The sequence below is a fragment of the Rhinolophus hipposideros genome (genome assembly GCF_964194185.1).
Source record: "Rhinolophus hipposideros genome assembly, chromosome: 20".
NCBI classification, from domain to species: domain Eukaryota; kingdom Metazoa; phylum Chordata; class Mammalia; order Chiroptera; family Rhinolophidae; genus Rhinolophus; species Rhinolophus hipposideros.
The window spans coordinates 3,221,597-3,243,248 of NC_138066.1; the positions used below are offsets into that span (position 1 = coordinate 3,221,597).

Here is a 21,652-nt window from a genome sequence, read left to right on the forward strand (position 1 = left end):
AAGCCTCCTGCAATCCTTTTCTCCAAATACACAAAGAAGTGACTGAGCCGAGGCTCGAGGGCACAGTTCCAGTCCCAGTTGGCAAGAACGAGGCAGGGCTCCCGTCCTCCCACAAGGCGCAAAGGACAAGAATGTTTCCTAGAAAAGAAACCGGGGAGGGAGACTGAAGTGGACCTAGCTGATACGGAGCTATTATGTGAAAACTGAAAGCTGCTTCAGTACTACTTCAAAGGCAGATTATTCTGGGAACTGAAGGCAGGCTGAGCCTTTCAGTAACATGACTGGGCAAATCAGTGCAAAAGAAGCCAAGAGGGACAGGGAAGGGTGCTCTTCACAAAGCATGCATTTGTGGCTAATACTACTCCTTGCAGAAGGTTACAAATACCACCAAATATGGAATTCAAGGTGACTATGTATTATGATATTCATTGCAGCACTATTTATAATAGCAAAAAGTTGGTAGCAAATGAAATGTAGCAGTAGACAATTATATAGCCATGGTCCAGAACATTGAACCACAATTCATGGTTTTCTTTGCATGTTTAATAACCAGGAAGATGTTCCCAATATAATATTGGGTTTTAAAAAGGAGGATATAGTTTCTTCTTTACACTTTTCTGTATTTTCCATAGTTTTGAGAATGAGCATTCATTAGTTGCAAAACAAAAGTTTTATTAGCTTTATTTAAAAACATATTATTTTTAAGCATTTAAAAGAAAATTTAAGACTTTTTTTTAGCAGTTTTAGGCTCACAGCAAAATTGAGAGGAAGACACAAAGATTTCCCCTGTACCCTCTGCCCCCACACTAACATAGCCTCCCCCATTACCCACATCCCTCAGCAGAGTGGGACATTTGTTGCAATTGATGAAACTTCATCATAATTACCCAAAGTCCATAGTTTACATTAAGGTTCACTTTTGGTGTTGTACATTCTATGGGTTTGGGCAATGTACAATGACATGAATCCATCATTATGGTATCATGCAGAGTAGTTTCACTGCCCTGAAAATCCTCTGTGCTCTGCCTATTCATCCTTCTCCCCCAACCCCTGACAGCCACTGATATTTTTATTATCTTCATAGTTTTGCCATTTTCTGAGTATCATATAGTTGGAATAATACAGTATTAGCTTTTCAGGTTGGCTTCTTTCACTTAGTAATATGCATTTAAGATTCCTCCATGTCTCTTCATGACTTGATACCTCATTTCTTTTTAGTGCTGAATAATGTACCACAGTTCATTTATCTATTCACCTCCATCTTGGTTGCTCCCAAGTTTTGGACAATTACGAATAAAGCTGTCATAGCATCTGTGGGCAGGTTCCTGTGTGATTATAAGTTTTCAACTATATATGTTTTTTTTTTAATGAAAAGACATTGAACAAAGGAACAAGATGGTCAGATGTGTACATAATGTATTTTTTTTAAAGATTTTATTGAGGAAGGGGAATAGCACTTTATTGGGAAACAGTGTGTACTTCCAGGACTTTTTTCCAAGTCAAGTTGTTGTCCTTTCAATCTTAGTTGTGGAGGGTGCCATTCAGCTTCAAGTTGTTGTCCTTTCAGTCTTAGTTGTGGAGGGCGCAGCTCAGCTCCAGGTCCAGTTGCCGTTGCTAGTTGCAGGAAGCACAGCCCACCATCCCTTGCGGGACTCCAGGAATTGAACTGATAACCTTGTGGTTGAGAGCCCACTGGCCCATGTGGGAATCGAACCGGCAGCCTTCAGAGTTAGGAGCATGGAGCTCTAACCGCCTGAGCCACCGGGCCGGCCCCCATAATGTATTTTTAATAATTAATTTTTAATAACATACGTGTAAAAATCATCCAGATGCTATCACTTGGAAATAATCATTGTCCAATAATCATTGTCAATACTCAGTTCTAGCCTTCTTTCTATATATATCTGCACGCAGAAAGACAGATGAAAGCATAATTATAATTTTAGAAAAATAGAAATAATTCTATAGATTCTGTGGTTTTAATAAACAAATGAAATTGAATGTTACTTGAAACTAAAGAAATTTAACTTGAGATAAACTTCAGATAAGTGTTTCCATCTAATCCAGTTACAATGGATTAATTCCAAAAATAGCTGTCCAAAATTAAGAAAAGTGTAAAATGTTTGGAGATTGCAGTTAGTGAGGTTTTGTTGTTGTTGTTTCTGTTTTGGGTGGTGGTGGTGTTTTAACCCATGTTTCAAATTAGCTACTTCTTCTACTAACTGCCTTGAGGAAGTAAATGTACTTAGACTTTTTCCCAGAAACCCTCCTCCTAAATACCCATTATATTATTACTTTTACTTTGTCAAGGTTTTTGACACAGTCTTTTCAAAAACCATAGTTACTGTATGTGTTGAATTTTAATCCTGTGTTTAATTAACCACAGTCCAGTCAGTCTGTTTTGTCATGTTTTATCCAATCCTCAGTTCATTTTTTAATTCATTCCTGATGTGACAGGAATTCATCAACCGATATGTTTTTGAACAGCAGTATATTTTGTATTTTTGTATGTTTAATAATATCTATTTGTTGTCTTTATACTTCAAGGACATCTTGGGTGGTTACAAAATTATCAGGTTATACTTCCTTTTCCTCTGTAGACATTGCTTCACTGTCTTCTGGTAATATGTGCTGTTGTGGAGACATCTGACATTTGTTTCCCTTGTATAAAATTGTTTCTCAACTACACTCAAAAAGCCAGCCAATATGGAGAAGCCCACAAGTAAGGACAGACAGCAACAGCAGGTGGCACGAGGTGGGAAGTGATTGGAGAAACGGTTACAAACATTCACAGACAGCTAAAACTATCCAACAGGTTGTGCCCTAATGTTAGCACACATTAGACTAGTCACTACCTTGATGGGTGACCTCAGTGTATTTGAGTTCATATTCTACACAGCAATACAATTTGTTGCAGTTAAGAGTTCTTGGCTTGCACCAATCACAGGGTGGCCAGAGGGCACCGGACCAGTCTATTCGTTTTTCAAAATGCTGTCGTAGACCTGATAGATGTACTGAGAGAGTTCAGGAACTGTACACTTCAGCAACAGCATATAGTTGGGGTTTCCTGCTTGGATACGTAGCTCAGCCAAGATCCAAAGGCCATTAGTGAGCTTCAGGGACTGTTACAGCGTGTCCTGCCCTTCCACATTCCTCTTGGCAATATTATAAACGCTTTTGTTTTGCAACTTGCTGGAAACAGTGTCAGCATTTAAATGACATTTCTTAATCTGAAACTGAAGTTCATTTTCATTAGGAATATCCTTCCATGTTGCAAAGAAGACCTGGCGCTCCATTTTACCATCTTCTACAAAAAGTACATTGAGTGGGATGAGGCAGCTGAAGTAGAAGACATCAGTATTGTTTTTCACAGCCACCTGCAGGTTATTCAGAGGTTCCATCTTCATGACTGGGCCTAAGGTGTTGAGAGGCGGGGAGACATCGATGCTCTGGTTGGGTATCAGAGGTGTGTGGACGTCCAGAGGAGGACTGGGGAGGACACCACAGCTCTTGTTAAACTGTATTACAAAGTCTGTCATGTGCTGCAAAGCTTTGTTGGTGAAGTTCATTTCCATATAGATGTGCCCTTGGCGATGAGTAAATGTTCCAGAAATCTCCAAGCCTTTAGCCTTTACTGCAGGCAGCCAGACAGCCTTAGGAGTCACATGTCCACCAGGTGCCATGCCTATCCCTGTGGAGAGTTCAGATAAGTCATTCAGACCACTGCTGACCACAGCAGGAGTAGGTGGAGCACAGGTCACAGGCACTGACAATGGGATGAACTGTCCCACGAGACTATCTAGTCCTCCTAACCAAGAGATCCACTGCTTCCACCTGCATAGAGGATGCTTGTGGCACGTTGACTGGGGGACCAAGGTCAAGGTTTAAAAGGTCCCCCAGAAGGTCGCCTTGAGAGGGGATAACCTGAGGGTGGTTCCAAGTTGGTGGCAGTAGTGGTGCCAACAGCGCGATCACCCACATCAGTGCTCACATGATGTATTGGCTCCCACGACTTCCTTTCACAAAAGCATTGGGAAGCTTGTGGTACACAGAGGCCAAATAGTTGATTCAATAAGATCTGTCTCCTCAGAGATAAGTGGCTACTCAGACAAGACTACTTCTTTGGCTGTGACAGGGTGCATTGAGAGAAGGTGCCAATGAATATAGCCCCGATCTCAAAGGTCAGGATTATCAGAATCCTGTGTCACCAAACTCAAGACCTGCTCACCTAGTTCCTATGTTTCTAATGGTTTCTTGAGAAACAGCTTCACTATGGCAGTAAGCTGAACGAGCTGCTCCTGGATGCTTTCATCATGAAAACCCTCCAGGAAGCTCATTAATCACTCATCTGCATCATCAATCCTTTCAGCACATTCTCCTACAATCCAAATCATAGCCACTGGAGTGTCTGGCTTATCCAACGAGTCTAGTTCTCACACAGAGTGGCAGTGATACTTTCATAGTTGTTGGGGTCCCTGCGGAAGATGTGCCTGATGACCACCGTCACCTCTTGGACCACATAATTTACTTTGGTCTGGAGGAGATCCAGCAATGCGCTTACGCAGTGTCCTGCAGATTGTCCCACCTGATGGCACAGTAGCAGTCCAATGGCCCCACACTGCTTGGCGAACAAAGCCAGCATCCACCTCTGTGGCATATACCTTCTGTTCTGCCACAACCTGTGCAGTAGTGGCATGGGATTTCAGACGAAACATGATGTCCAACTTGTCCAGCTTAACACAGATGGGATCTTTGTACTATGCAAAGATGACTTCGATTTCCTGCTTCAAGATTTTAGGCCTTTTCTGGACGGTTAGGTTGATATCCCTCAGGGCTTCAGAAACACTTCAGAAACACCTTTTCCTCAGAAACACTAATTATGTGTATGTTGGATCTTCTATCACTCTTCTCTTCTATGTTTAAATCTCTTTGACGTTTCCATCATGTCTCTCACTTTATTTTGAGTAGTTGTTTATGTTTTTTCCTTGCCTATTTGTCAAGCTATGCTAACTTCCATTTCTGATATGTAAAAACCTCTTCTTGAAACCCTTAAATCTCTCCTTTAAGACCTCTTTTTTTTTTTTTTAAGATATCGGTTTGCTGGTAATTCTTTGATACCCTGCAAGATATTTCAGAATTATAGTGGGTTTTTCATCAGCTTTTTGCTTATATTCTTTTCCCCTAACTTCTTTTTTTTTCCCTCTTGTTTTTGAAATTATCATGCATAGGGGATGTCCTCTGTTGGTTCTTTTTGGGTTGTTTCACATGTTCAAGTAGGGCCAGCTACCTACTGAAGACTGGTTTTGGAGGGGCAAGAAGGCTTGAGGTGAGCACTAGAAATAGCTTATCAACATGATTTTTCTTTAAAGTATGTTTCTCCATGACCATTATTGTCTCTGGTTCTCATGCTGCTAATCAAAGATCACTGGATACCTCTGAACATGGTGAAGCATGATTTTGAGGTATTTTCGTATCATATTTGGCAGCATATGCTGGCCAGTTGCATGCCCCCTCTTTCTGGGGCAGATTTCAAATTATTAGGTAGGTATGTTTCATGTTTTGTGATTTTTCTGATATGGTGGTTTTCTTGCTTCATCAAAGTTAATGTTATACATTGTACCGCGTGGGTGAACCTAGAATGTTTATTCCGCTAAGTAAAAGAAACCAGACACAAAAATCACATATGTTGATTCCATTTATCTGAAATGTTCAGACTCTTCCATAGAGACGGAAAGTGAATTAGTGGTTGCCAAGGGCTGGGATGATTGGGAAATTGGGCGTGATTCATAATGGGGTTTATTTTTGAGGTGATTAAAATGTTCTAAAATTGATGATAGTTGCATAACTCTATGAATGTACTAAAAAAACAAACATTGAATTGTACACTTTAAATGAATGAATTGTATAGTATATGAATTATATCTCAATAAAGATGTTATTAAAATAATAACACACATGCTCATTGTAAAAACAAATAGTAGAAAAATATACCAAGTGAAAAAATGAATGTCTCCCTCTATTCTTCCCCCATCCATTTATCTCCTTAGAAAAAACAATTGTTAACTATTTGGTGTGTAAACTTCCATACCTTCAATACTTTACAAATATATGTTTACATACAAACATAAATATAGTTTTTTTCAATAATACATACTATTCCATGGAATGTTTGTATAATAATTTATTTAACTAATATAAGTCTTCTCTGGCCTTGCTAGAAAAATCATTAACTATCGTGAAATAAATGAATCCCCACTACTGCTCACTTTGGAGTAATACAAAGAGTAAGAAGCTGTTCGGTTAGGTGTTAGGATCTGCAGTCTGGGCTTCTACTTACTGGATGTTCATTTGGGGGCTCCTATTTAAAACGACTCTTTATTTTTCATTTTTCTGCCCGTAGTGTCTTAATACCTGAGGCAGATCAGCTCTGAAAGATAACTGCCTGTCTCTTTGAGATGACTCACCTGGAATGCTCTCAAAAGGAATTTTGTATATGCCACATAACCTCCATTTTAAGTCAAAACAGTCATCCCAAACACACCTTCCAAAATTATTGAAAATCTGTCTAGCCATTCTCACGTGACAGTGTAAACAAACAGACAAACTTAGTTTTATATTGTTTCAGCTCAATTTATATAGTGCTTCTTTGAAGTCCTTTTGAGAAGGTAAGGGTGGACCTTCGTGAGGAATCAGCCCACCGGCCGCTCAGCTGTGGTATTCTTTATTCTTTCTGGTATGCAAGGGGGTAAGGATGTTGTGTAATTTGGGGGGCAACAGAAAGGGAATTTTGGAGAGGAACACCTGGAAATAAGGGGAACAGTGTTACCTTAGGAGTAACACGTGGCGGGGGCAGGTAAGGTAACTCAGGGTTACCTTAGTAGTGCTAATTAGATCATATTCATGAATGGGCCTGGGTGATGCAAAGGGCATGTAGTGAGCAAGTTCTTCTGGTCACAGGTGGTTTGGACAGACGACTTAGGGCTGGGCCTTCCCCAGATGTTAACAAGATGACTGCACGTGCTCTTATACTGCCCACACTGGTCTTTTAGTCCCCATAAGCTAAATAGAGTCAAGAATCAAGAAAACATTCTTAGAAACAGCTGGGACTTACAAGCCCAGCAAGTAAAGGGGATTTTCTGGGCTTGGGACTTCAGGATTTCTCCCCAGGCCCTAACAAGCCTCACATACCCTATACTTATGAAGAGTAAATGTGCTGTTCCTTTGGGAATCATCCCGACACTGGGCAGCTTCTCCGTAATGGCCCTGAGGAATGGGAACTGGGATCCTTTCACTCAGAGAGCACTCTTCTTACGCTGAAGAGAAGTGATTAGGCATATTTGAAAAATACACCAAGGTAAAGAGACCCCAGGTGGTTTAGTTAGAGTCTAGCTGTATGTCTCTTTCTAGAAAACTCTGTGTGCCCTATATGACCTTGTTTGCCTCCAGGATAAGAGCTGAGGATCTTCCATTATTTCATTCACTATGCCAGGTACTGTTGGGCAACCGATAGTTGTGTGTTAGAAATCATGGCTTTGTAGCTACAAATTGGAGTAGTACTCACCTCATAGGGCTCTCAAGTTAACTAAATCAACAACCTGAAGTACCGAGTATAGTGACTTGCAAGTGTAGCTGCTCAATAAATATTAGTCTTTTCCTTTGTTTTCCTTTCATTTTGTTAAGAGGGTAGTAGAAACTAAATCCATACATCTCCTAGATCTTTGAATTATTTTTGGAACTAGTTACCCTACAAGAGATCTTTGACCTTTAGGAATGAACCTAAATTTGTGGTTTCTAATTTGGCTATTAGTCTTTAACTACCAAATTCAGACTCCATACCTTTACTGAGAACCAGCCCAGAGGGTACAAAGTGGGACACTAGAAGGCTTGCATAAGACGAGCCATAGTAAAGGAGATGTCCCATGCTCCCCTAGGAGTCAAGAGTCTGCTTTGCCCAGCTCTCCGTGCAAGGCCTGTACTGACAGCAGGGGCGAGATCAGTAAGCAAAACAGACTCACCCCTCGGGGAGCTCCCAGTGTAGAGATGACATAAATGTTCATCGCGCCATGGTAAGAGGAGAGACATGCATGCGGAAGTGCAGAGCAAGACCTCAGAACAGAGATACTTTGCCCAACCTGCGTTTTGAGGCAGGTCTTCCTAAAGATGATGGCTGTTCTACATGACCTGATCTGAGTCATGACTGAGGGGAAGGTAGGCTGGTGATGAAGCAGAAGAGCATTACAGATAGAAAACCCAAAAGTAGCAGAGGCCCCAAACTGGGGGATATGAATCCTGGGGGAGTGGTAGTACAGGCATAGTGCAGGATAGTGGTGTGAGATGAAGCTTTCTCTCTCTTCCAAGCCGTTTTCTTTCTGTTGCCACTTCCTTTTTTCCTTTTAGTGACACATTATCAGCAGCTAGATAATAATAATAGCTGACATATCCTTACTCTGTATCCAACACTATAGTACATGCTTTAATTTACTAACTTGTTTAATTCCCAATCTTATGAGGTAGATAGTGTTGTTACCCCCATTTTACAGATGCAGAAACAGAGGTTAAATAACTTGCCCAAGATACACATAGGCTACCTGGTCTCTCGGCTGTAGCCTGTGCATATGGCCTCTGTGGCCCTGGCTTTACATGGCCACTCTCCATCCAAACAGACTAACTAGAATGGTATTTCATAAAATAATAGTGATTGATCTTCAGGCCAGGTGGAACAGGATTACCAGGGGCATTTGTTAAAACACAGGCTCCGCTGTAATCTTGAATCTAATGGGATGGGATGAGGAATCAGGAATCTGCATTTTTTTAACTAACTCCCCAAAGGATCCTAAAGCACAGTAATGTTCGAGAACCTCTGGGCTGGAGTCTCTGAGTTGCAACCCCAAATTCCTGCACGAGAGAATTGGAGTAGACAAGCTTGGATCAGGTAGCCTGGGAGGATGGAATTATTTGGACTTTTTGTTTAGAAGTACGGGCATGGAAGCAAGCTTTCTAATAAGAATGCAAGGGCAGAAAGGACCACGAGAGTAAGGAAAAAATTATTGGACCCTCTAGTCACTTGGCATTCTTGGGGCAAACCTCTGTGTGTAGCCCAAAGTATGGCATCCCCTCACGCAGTGTGCAAGATAGTATAGCTTTACCTCTGACAACAGTTACTTCTTACAAGACAACAGCAGCAACTAACAGCTCTTGATTCTGGGTCCTTGGGTATGGCACTTTGGATAGGGGCCTCTCACCCCCATCTCAGCTTCCTCTGCCTGACAAATGACAATGTAATTCATTTATTTTTCACAGTGCTGTACTGCAGATTTTTTTGCATCATCCCTTTTTCTTTCTCACTCTCCAGTCCAGTGTTTTCCTTAACTTTGGAAATCACTATTTTTCAGAAAAAAGGCTTGCATCTATAAAGGAGAGCATAAAGAAACATCTTTCATCGGTCTCTCAGTACTCCTTTTAAGCCACCCTGAAGAACTGTAGAGCATAGCTACAAGGGAGCATTAGGTGACAAGGTGGGCATGTTTAATCCCTCAGCCTCCAGGTGGGGCTGAAATGGCATCTTTAGGAGCAGAAGTCAAGGCAGGCACTGGCAGATGCCAGGGCCAGAGGCATTCACAGAGCCAGAAATATGCAGGAAACCAAGCTCCCAATTCTCCAAGGAGTCAGAAAGGTCTGGAGGGCCAGAGCCAGCAGATAGGACCTAGGGAGCTGAGATCAGGTGAGAGTCGCTGTGCAGGGGGAGAGCTGTTCCAAGCATTGCCAAAGCACTTAGTTTGCTTGTCTAGCCACTGAGCTATCTGGTTAACGTCAAGGATTTGTTTTAAAGAATGAGTCACTGTATCTCTCAAGCATTCAACCTAGATTATCTTCAGAATCTTGCATTTCATTCATCAATCTTTACAAAGTTACATATTTGAATCCATGTCTTAACAGAGTTTTCCTCAGCACTAATCTATACCTCTATGATTATAATAATATATGTCAATTATACCTTAATAAAAAATAAATAGAAAGTAATAGATACATGTTTTTTAAAAGGATTATAGTCAGATGCCAGCCTCACTGTCACTCTCCGTCGTCCCACTACAATGTATTTAATCCCTACTCTAGTTTCATCATCCTGCTCCTGTTCTTATTTTGCAGGTGGTTTCCTGGACTGATTCTCTGTGATCTCACAATAAGTTCCAAATTATTAGATAGAACCTGAGATGAATTTATGTGGCATGTTTTTCATTATCAGTCATCTACCTACAAACATGCTAGATTACCCATGGAAGTTACCCACGAAAAGTTAAATAGACTAATCTCTCCCTAGGACTCATCTCCAGTGTAAACTATTATTTCTCAACCTTTTTGTAATTGGGATATGTTATGCATGATTTCTCAATTTAACAATGTAACTTTTTCTTTAATAGATCCTAAAGACATCATAGAACATATATTGAATTTCTTTTTAAAATAGAATAGATTAAAATTAATTTGATGATAAGGCATCTTAGAGAATTTCATGATGTCTTCTGGAGCTAGACTCGGAAACAGAATTGGGAAATTCCCAGGGACTATATGATCTGGCCCCAGCTCCACTTTCTGTCTAACAAGGTGGCAGCCAGCAGGCATATCTGTGCTCTGAGCCTTGTTCTTCTCTTAATAAAATAAAGGTGTTGAGTTAGATTATCCCTAAGGTCTGTTTTCACAACTAACATTTTGTGATTCAATAAACAGAATAATTGCCCTGCAAAACGGTATGTATCCTCAACAGGTTTGCCAGATAAAGTATAAAAGGCCCAGTTAAATTTGAATTTTAGACAAACAATAATTTTTTAATGTGGTAAGTGTGCCCCAAGTAGTACATGGACATTACATATTAAAATATCATTCAAATGTTAGCCGGCATCCTGTGTCAGTAACCAAATGCCATCCCCTTTCATCTCAACTGTGAAAGTCAGCACTTCCTACTGTGAGCCTGCTTGTCTCCTGTCTTTTATCCTTAGCCTGACACAGGTTGTGAATGTCAAATTGCTGCTTACTCCATTGCATGACCTATGAAATAGATTCCCGGAATTCAGAGAGGATAGTTTAGAAATTAGAGAGGCTAGGAAACAGCGATCTCTTTGCTGTGACTAGCTGCCAGGACTGCAGGATTACACCGGGACATCTGTTCTTTACGGCCTCGTCACTGACATATCAATAATCCTGACCTATGCCACAGGATTTATGTCTATAGCATGCTTCCGTGCAAATTTCCCTTTACTTCTATTGGTTTTATTTTGTTGTTTTGGGTCCTTGCCATGTGTTTGTTCAAGATCTCTTATCAATCAAACAAACTAACCAGAAAACCTCCTCTTAACTGCCCCAGCCCATCACTACCCAACTTCTCTCTCTTCTTTTATAATCTTGTATTATCTTTACTCACCATCTGCACATGCTCATCTCTTACTCATTCCCTTCCCAATGCAGTAAAATCTGGCTCACTGTCTTCCCTCTTCCTTCTGCCATTAAAATTCCTCTTCCTCAAGGTCACTAGTAACTTCCTCATTGTGAAATCCGTGCCATACTTTTCAATCCCAATCTTATTGGCTCTCTGAACAGCTCTGATGAATGCTGACCACTCCCCCCCACCTCTGGACACTGCTTTTGTCATCTGTAGCAGTACTTGGCCCTGACTGTCCTCCTACCTCCTTACTTCCCCAGCCACTTTGTGTAGGTTCTCTACAGTCACCCTAGTTCATTAAATGCCAGGTTTTATCTCAAGTTTGTTTCACATTTGCTGCACTCTCCCTAAGCCTATGTTCTCAGGGTTTGGTGTACATTCCACACGTGGGAGTGAAGCTACTATGTACAAAATGCCAGTGCCCCACTAAGCCAGGTTCCTTTGGAAGTCAGGAGGAAACAGGTCTTGAGAGTTCATGAGAGGCACCTGGGTATCAGTTTGTTTGTTTCTTTATTCTGAAATTTGTTTATTCAGTCTTCTTTCAACACTCATTTTTTGAGCATATATCTCAAATACTAGGTCCTAGGAATACAAAATGAAAAGTCAAGTTCTTGTCATCAAAGAGTGAGCAGTGCAGTAGAGAAGGCCAACAAACCAACTAATGACATGAGTGCAGCACAGAAGGGCTCTTCCAAAGACCAGCCCACGAAAGAAAGCTGTCCGTGGACTCTGCCGCGGGAGTTGGGAAAAACGCCACAGACGGGTTCCCTGTGATCTGAGTCTTGAAGGACAAGTAGGAATTAGCCACCTGCATTCCATACACAATGTGTGCTTCCAGATAGCTGGAGTCCAAGTCGCCTGAGGAAACATGACGGAAGATGTCCTCCTGAGCTAGCGAGGCACATGCAGGTCGGGAGATGTGTGTTAGGTTAAGGTTAGGAATTTCAACAATTTCTTAAAACTATAAGGGGCTTTAAAATACATTAAGCTGGGCAATGACTTGATTTGATTTGCTTTTTTAAAATTTTTCTTGGGGAACAGTGTGTTTCTCCAGGGCCCATCAGCTCCTAATCGTTGTCCTTCAGTTGCAGGGGCGCAGCCCACCATCCCATGCAGGAATTGAACCGGCAACCCTGTTGTTCAGAGCACGCGCTCCAACCAACTGAGCCATCCCGCTGCCCCCAGTTTGTGTTTTTAAAAGCTGTCTCTAACAACCTTGTAGAGAGCAGCTTGGCCTCGAGGAGGGGTCCAGACTTGGTGCGGTGGGACTAGTTAGCATAAGCAGATGGGAACTATAGCTGACCCTTGAACATACAGGTTTCAACTTCACGGGTTCACTTATAGGCAGATTTTTTTCTATACATATACAGTTGGCCCAGGTATCGGCGGGTTTTGTATCCACGGATTTGACCAACCACAAGTGGAAGACAGTGTTTTCAATCTGCGGTTGGTGGCCCACGGATGCGAAGGCCAACTGCATGCATTGTTCTACAGCATTTTATGCAAGGGATTTGAGCAGCCACAGATTTGATCTCCGCGGGGTCCTGAAACCAATCCCGCACTGCTACTGAGGGATAGGATGACTTAGGTTTGAGGCAGTTAAAAGTCATACTCGGATTTTTGACTGCATGGGGAGTCGGCGCACCTAACCCGCATTTTTTCAAGGGTCAGAGGCAGAAATAAAGCACTGGCAGACAAGACAGAGAAAGATGACGTCAAGTGCTATTGCAGCGGTAGTGTTTCTAGGACTTGGTGACCAACTGGCTGTCAAAGATAAGGCAGAGAGGAGGCCAGATAGGCTCCCAGATGTGTGGATTTAGTGACTGAGTATATTCATCACCTCCACTAAAAGACTCATTCTTCCACCATACCTGTCAGACTGAACACCAAAAATGTCACTCTGCCGAAGAGGGGAAAAGAAATACTTTTCAAAGCCCCGAATTGTCCCTTTTGCTCCATCACCAAAATGAGCCATTGGAAACTTATTGGGACAGGGGTGTCAGAGCCATGACCAGAGCTTGTGGGCAAGTGCAGTGTCTCAAGCTTCCTCAGCTATGAAGAGGCTCCTATTCTCATTAGCCAAGTGATGGCCTCTGCTGATGAGCTTGGTGCTCACCGGGCAGGGATCAAAGCCGCGGGTCACCAGGGCTTCTAGACTTCAATCAGGAAAGGTGCTCATCTAAAGTGTTCCGAAGCAGCCTGTCACAAACGGAGAACCCAAATCCTGGTCAGTTGGAAATGAGAGTTATTGTCAGAAAGTGTCAGGTGTCAAATTTGAAAGTTGGGACACGTTAGAAATAGATCAAGAGTGAGGTAGAAGTGAGGAGCTTGGAACATGGTGTAAGTAATGGGTCAGGACATGCAGTTAAGACTTGAGGCCAAGAAAAGAGAAAGGCTAGAGTCCTTGCAGACCTCAGCTGGAAAACCTTGCCACAGAACAACAGTTCATTTTAAATTCATTTACAAAAGCCAGATTTCAATACGGTTTAGATGCTTTTTTTGTCAGTGTTTAGAGCCTCTCTAAAAGACTAGGCTTGTTGGCATCAAAAGTTGTGCCTTCTAGATGGATGCATGTAATAACAAGATCTTTTGTTTAAGAGACGCACACATGAGACCCACTTAGAATCGTTTCAGGCTCAGCATCATCTTTAACAAATTCATGTATATCTCTAACTTTTAAACTTTCATTTACGTTTCTTTTATTTTACTACACATCCCAAGAGAGGATTTTCTGTAAGTTTTATTAATTTATTGCTATCACACCTAAGTTCAGTACCCATTGCACCTCTCTCCCCTCCAGATTATCATAACAGACATGTCTACCCTGTTTCCCTGAAAATAAGACCTAGCCGGACAATCATCTGTAATTATTCTTTTGGAGCAAAAATTAATACAAGACCCGGTGTTATATAAGACCTGGTCATATATTACAGTAAAATGAGACCGGATCTTATATTAATTTTTGCTCCAAAAGATGCATTAGAGCTGATTGTCCCACTAGGTCTTATTTTCGGGGAAACACGGGACTAGTGGTGCAGGGACCTCAACAGCAAAGGCCAACAAGTAGGCATCAGACTATAGTAGCTTGACGATGAGATGAAGGCAGGTTTGAATTGGACTCGTGTCTATTTCCAAGGATGCCCAACCTAGGGAGTAAGACACCACAGCAAGGGTTTCTAGCTACCAGAGATGGTCAGAGTCCGGCAAGTGGCTCTGTGGTGATTCTGAGTTGACCTTGTTTGGAGCCAGCTGGACAAGTCACTGGGCTTTAATGAGTGGCCTCACCAGACCCTCGTGAGGTCCTGACCAGGTGGGTTGGCTCTACCCAGTAGAGAGAGAGATGGGCACATCCAGGCACAGCCCAGCACATGGACCTGGAAAAGCATAGGAGTTGAGGGAGAGACTGGAACTTGATAGCTCACAGATGCTTAACATTCACTACGAGCCCTTTGGATGCTACGTCTGAATTCTGCTTTCGCATGGGTAATTCTAGGCACTAACAGGGATGAGTAACCCCACATGGTGCCTGCCTGGATCCATGTTAACTCCACACATGAGAGGAGTTAAGGGTCTTGTAAGACTGAGAAAGGAGAGGGTTGGTACATACAGACTCACTTTTATTGCCTAGAGAACAGGGCCTGGTTTTTAACCCACGATATTATGGAGGAGGGTTTGTTAACCTTGAGTAATACATGGATCTTTTATTTCTTCCTAATTGAATTTTCTGTTCATTTTTGGGTTACATATAGTATTGGGTCCTTTTCAAAAGAAAAAATTCTCAGGTACTTTGAGAAAACTCCTGTTATCGCATGGGTAAATACAAACATGAAAATCATATGAACATATCTGCTTTATTGTCAATAAAACAATCATAACATTTTTAGATTAAGTAAAAATACCTTTTTCTCATGGACTCCTGTGAATTTAGCCACAGACTCTTGGGGATTTGTGGGCTTCAGTTGGAAAACATTGCTGCAGAACAATAGTTCATTTTTAACTCATTTTTATAAGTTAAATTTTGACACGTTTTAGATGCTAATTCTAGCAGCTTTTCACGTTGCCTACGAAAAGTCTAAGTATTGTTAATTACTCTGAAAGAACACTAACTGCTTTTATGTTTCAGAGACTGAGTACCAGAGGTTGTTAATAAATGAATGCCATTCCATCTCTGATAACATGCATATTGCTATCTACAAAGCCAGATAGAACATTTGGAATAACTAACACATTCTCATGGCCAGCACTGCAAGTGTGTCCCTGTTTATACTTTGAAGCAACCACACCAAATAGAATCAACCCAACTGTGAATGATCTTGAAGTGATTTGAATTCTTTCTTGACTATTTTCCTTATAAATCCCTAGCCACATAGATATTTTCTGCTGCAATATTTGATACCTAGTTCTTTGTCTATATCTAAGAAATATTCCAGAAGGATTTGGATACTGATATTGGTGAGTTTTTGTAAGACTCGCCAAAGCAGAAGGTAAAAGAAAAAGGGGATCTGTGATAGAATTTTCTGTAAGAGGGAACTAAGGTCTAGGTCTGGTGCAGAAGAAAGAGTGTACAGTGGTGTTGGTGCCCATTGTTACATCTTCTGTGTCATAAGAAGTGAGCAAGTCACAGGCAAACTAGAGCAATAAAAATCTTTAGATACTCATCCTCAGAAATTCTGATGTTGCCTAGAGAATAAAAGGAGGGAGGGACAGGTATCACTGGGGACACTGCTAAGATGGGGTTGAACAATGGGCCAGGACTATAACTTGCCGTAGTGGTAGACTACCCTGATCTGGGCACCACCGCTTTTCAAGAAAAATTTGCCTTTCAGAAGCCTTGTTGACTCCCAGCAGGTAGGGTCTTCCTGGGAAATGCCCCTCAGACTTGCCTGCCCTCAGTTCCCTGAAAGGCCTTCCTTGTTCTGGGCAACGGAGTGGCTGGTGGTGCCTTGACTTAGACTTCTTCTTGGCCTCAATCACCAGGATCTCAGAGGGTGCAGGAGGGAGATAGAAAGAATCCATATTGTTGTTCTTTACAATTTTTGAAAAGCCCAAGTTTTAGGAAAGAGATAGCACAATGGAAAGCTGAATTAGAGATGATAATTGGTCTGGGTTTTATTTCACCAAATAGTAGATACTATTATGGACAATATCTACTTCTCTGTGACCTTATTACACATACGTAGACACCTTGAAAACAGAACGATTTTACGTCCCAAACATATTAAGTCAGCATTGGTTTCAAAAAGGAACCCTAGACTGACTTTTTCTAAGGCTAATGGAACTATTTAGATGATTGCTAAAGTCCCTTCTAACTGTTACATTCTCTAGTTACTGAATCAGCGATACCACTGGGGAGGACCGTATTCTTCCTCAAACTACCACTCATTATGAACAATTTTAGGAAATCCAGAGTGCTCATTAAGTGGGTGGAAGGGTCTATGCAAAATTCAGCTTCGGAAGATATCCTAATGTTTGTACTTAGCAAGAAGCTGAGCTTGTTGTCCAAGCTGCTCGTAGGACTCAGCCCTTTTATGGGCCCAGCAACAAGGAATAGTAAATAATGCCTACCTCAAGAGACATTTGTGAATAGCAAAAATCTCTCACTCAAGATTTAACACTTAGAAGAAATGATAATCTATAGAAGATTTTGTAAAAATTTTAAATCACCAATTATACAAAAGCTCTTATTGAACTATTACAAAGTTATTGGTTATTATTAATACTCTTGAATTAGAATAGGAATCCACTTCCATCAGAATCCATTGATCCAGATTAAATCCTTATCTCAGAGGTCACCTGGAGGGTCAGGGTGGCCTCAGAACTCCCCTGCAGGTCAGCCACAGCTTCGGAGTCACTCTTGACTCTTACTTCAGGCAACACTTAGTAGTGTGCCTGCTCTTGGCCAACCATTAAACTCACCATGGGCTCTGCACTGCCCTCCTCAGAGCTGCTGGCACTCTTCATAGGGAGGGGAATACATCCTGCACGGCCTCGGCATGAACGTGGATGGCCACGAGGACATTGCCCATGGAAGTTCCGCTTTTATACACTGTCGGGCCCTCATCATGCTCATTTCCCAGCATCTAGCCTAGTCTTGGGCACGTTGCTGGTGGTTGGTGCTCATGTGCTATCCAGAGCAAGTCAGGTAATCTGCAGCCGCGGCGTCTCAGCCTCCTCTGCTGCCCCCATCCTTGCCAGCCCTTTCTTTATAGATCTTCATGGTTCTCTCTTCAGCCTTCTTCCAGGCAGTCATAGTTCTCACATCTGTGCTGCCGGCATTCACTGTGCTGGCTGCCTCAGGTCCACTTAGCCTTCCTCCCCTATGTCTGCTCAGCCCTCTAGTCGTGTAGAGTGTAGCTCTGCAGCATGTCTCCTGTTTATCTCCATCTGTTCATTCCCACCATCTAGTTCGGGCCCTCATCATCTCTTATCTGGACTTCTGTGAAGAATTTTTCTCATTTAGCCTGCCCAGAGTATGCACAATGGAGGCCTATGCTGAGTCTTCAAGGCCTCTCATAGCCTGGCTCTGTTCTCCTTAAGTCACATTTTGTGATTTAATCCCATAGGACTGTCTGCTGTTGACTGACCCCTTCCTTGTGAAGTCTCATACCCCACCTCTCATTTCATTGCTCGGCATTGAATTACCTTCCAATCAAGAATCAGCAAAATAGCTAACATTTATTGGACACTCATCACATGCCAAGCTCTGTTCTAAGTGTTTTTCAGATATTATCTCATGTAATCCTCACAGCAACCTGAGGAAGTGGGAACAGTTAACCCAATTAAAACCAATAGCTGTTTGCTCTCTACAAGCTTCCCCGGACTTTTACCCATGTCTCCTTTTGTCCTGTCTCTCTTACTTTGCCCTTCTCAGGTAGCTTTATTTTCTACCAACTCAACGGACTTCTTTGTCTCAGAGTTCAAACATCCTCAAAATTGTAAAAAACCCTTCCCCAGACTGCAGTCCCTCTGGGTTTCCATTACATCTTTCTCTCTTTCTTATCACTCTCAGACTTCTTGAAAGCACTTGCTGGTGCTGCTTTCTGACCGTCCACTGACCTCTGTCCTTGAAGGTTGGCTTCTGCCTACCCCACTCATTAGCACCACTTTCGGAGGCCACTAAGGATTTCTCAACAGGTAAAATCCAATGGCCTTTCCTTAGGATTCATCTTCAGGCTCTTGGCAGCGTTTGGTCCTGCTGACTGTTCTGCCCTCAGCGCTGACTTCTCTCTCAGCTTCCATTTTACCACACTGTCTTGTTGCCTTCAGATGTCCTTTCTCCCTATGTAAGTGTTTTCCAAGCTAGTGTTCTTGCAGTCTTAAGACAATCCCCAGATAGTTTCTCCATGGTTACAACTTCTTTATGATAAATTTTTTTATGTGTTGTTTTAATTCTAATGAACTTAAAACAAACCAAAAAAGTAAGCACCGTTCAGAGGAGTTCTTTGTAACTGAATACCACCAATTTCAATGCCCATTCCGGCACTTTGGATTGTTATACCAAGTGATCACTAAAAAAAAAAAAAAATGACAGCATTTGACTTTAAAGGAATGTTTCTAAAACTGGAGTCCCTCCTGTTTAAAACCGTAATCATCTTTGATGTTATTCCTTCTTCATATCATCCAGTTAGCAGCTAAATCTGGCAAAGTCTTCTTTAGTAATAGTTGTTGGCTCTTTGCTCTTTTCCAATCTCGAGGCCATTTCCTTTTGACGGGACTCTTATAGTTGACTAGCCATTCTCCACTCTCCCAATTTATTTCTCAGACTGTTTCCAGCTGAATTTCCTAAAGCATGTCTGATCTGACCACTCCCACTGAAACCCCTCCATAACTCTTCGCTATAAACAAATCTCCTATAAGGTGAGAGGTACCCTGTGCCATAGCTAAATTGAACTTCTGTTCTTAAATCACAGGGGTCCATCCCTCCCTGCACACCTTAACTGAAGCTGTTCTCCTCTGTCTGGAATTCTGGGCTCCTGTTGGGAGGCATGTTCCTCCGAATCCAACTCAGATGCCTCTGCTTTCATGAGATGGTTTTTGATCCATACCGTAGAATGTTATATTTTCCTTCTCTGAACCCCCATAGCAATTTGTTTTGACTTTATTTTATTTTATTTTTATTGGGGAATATTGGAGAACAGTGTGTTTCTCCAGGGCCCATCAGCTCCAAGTCGTTGTCCTTCAATCTAGTTGTGGAGGGCGCAGCTCACTGGCCCATGTGGGAATCGAACCGGCAACCCTGCTGTTCAGAGCTCATGCTCTAAACGACTGAACCATCCAGCCACTCCCTTGACTTTTCTTGTAGGGCTTTTTTGTCTTACATTTTGTTATTTGAATGCTTGTCTGATCGTTCTGCCCACTTGCATTCCTTATATCATCTCGCACGGTGGCTTGCAGTTTGGTGGAACCTAAATATTAAAGTACCATTTCCACCTTAAAGCTTTCCCAGAGCTCCCTAGTCACCCATTTCGGAATTCCAGTGGGTGCTTATTGTGAACCAGGACCTGGTTGGCCCAGAGGGTTTCAAGTCCCCAACACTCTGTCTTTCCGTCTTGTCTGTTTCTTGGCATATGATGGTGTGTCAAGGGCTTGCCCAAATCAGGGATGAACCCCTTCTCTGAAGTAACCTGAATTTTTGTTCCAAAAAAAAAAAAATGAGGTAGAAATTTCAGGCACCAGAAGATTTAAAGACCAGTCAAAAGGTTATGTTACTGACCCTTTATTCTCTATTCAAAATGATAATTCACAGCCTTCTGCTTAGGAGATTCCTCCTCTGTCTTCTTGTATCCGAGACTACTTGCAAACCCATTCCTACCACCACTGTCTTTGTCAAGAGTGGAGGAAAATGGGAGGAGGAGTTTGAATACAAATGTCTGCCTCTTAAACCACCTCTTTTGAAGCTAATGGGGGCAAGCAGAACTCCATGAACTCTGAAGTGAGTTGAATTGACAGGTTCTTTTCTGGTTTTCAGTAGCCACATAAGACCGCAAACTGGCATTTTTTAGAAAGATTTCTCACATGAACTTCGCAAACTCTACAGACTTTATTTGTTGTGGTAATACGAAATGCACCTTTCTGAGAAAGGTGAGCCCAGGCAGTGGTGTGACTGATGTGAGTATAATACCTAACAGCCACGATTTGCAAATCCATTTTATGTCCTATGAGAAAGAAAAAGTCCATTTTATGGTTAGCGTTGGGGGCTTTAAGCCTTATGTGGACAAGGGTCTCTTGTGACGTTTGGTCTTTTTCTGGGTTCCTAAACTGGTTGAGGTTAGGGCCCTTATCAGAACAGGGCCTTAATAAAAACAGATTGCTTTTTATGCATGTACCCCTGTTTTGAGTCCTCTTACTTTTTCTGTCTTTTCCTTTCTCCTTTACTCATTTTTCCCCTGTGTTTCTTTTCCTCTCTGTTTTTTAGTGATCCCAAGATACCCCCAGAAGTTGCGTGGCCCTGCTTTAGAATGTCACATCTCCAACCTTCCTTCAGTTTAGATCTAATTCCTTTGCCCTCACTTGGTTTCTACTGCACTTCAGTAGCCATGCTCCTCCAAACTGTGAGACCTCCCACAGTGACCCATTGGGTGGCAGTATTAGCGTCTGAGGCTCCCTGGGACTGCACAGGACCCAGGTAATCTTCCATGCTCTGGGCTGGCCTCAGTGTTCACTGAACTCAAATGACCTTTGCCCGCATTGGATGACAAAGGAAGTAATCGAGTTTAGAAATGTGCCGGAGGTGGGTGGGGGAGGGGCGGGCTGATCCTTCCAGCTGGGCCGTACAAACCACAAGACCAAATAAGGGTGTGCGAGCAGCCTCCGTCTGTATTAAAGTTCAGAGTGCAGTGTGCAAAAGTGGGACTCGGTTTTCAGAGAGATAAGCTATTACCCAACCCTGGTGGCGTTCCAGCGGCAGACTCTGTATAGCCAGCCTCTGCCTCCGGGGGAGGGAAGAGCTGGGCCTACGGTTTTTCCCAGAGTGAGGAGAGGAGGGAAGGGAACTTTCCTTGCCAGGGCCTTGTGACCAAAGGAATTGACAATCCACAGAAGATTTTTACAGAGTGTTTCCATGACTCTCCTGACATGGTTCTAAAGAGTGTCGGCAGGGTGAGTCATTAGAATGTGTAGAAAAGGTCAGTATTTGAGGATATTCAGTCAGTAGGAAAACAAATGTTATTTTTATGAACACTCACAGGCTGGCAGGCCTGGCTTGTTTACTCAACACAA

The 21,652-nt window shown here is 42.3% G+C and overlaps 1 protein-coding gene and 1 pseudogene across 3 annotated transcripts in view; one reads left to right on the forward strand and one right to left on the reverse strand.

The window, feature by feature from the left end:
* PIGL (phosphatidylinositol glycan anchor biosynthesis class L) overlaps positions 1–21,652 on the forward strand; it is a 60,964-nt gene that overhangs the window by 15,961 nt on the left and 23,351 nt on the right. The window lies entirely within an intron of this gene.
* Positions 2,973–5,443, reverse strand: LOC308489239 (AP-2 complex subunit beta-like; annotated as a pseudogene). The gene is made up of 2 exons: positions 5,434–5,443; positions 2,973–4,834 (listed from the first exon to the last, which is right to left on the reverse strand). The product of its transcript is annotated as an AP-2 complex subunit beta-like (transcript).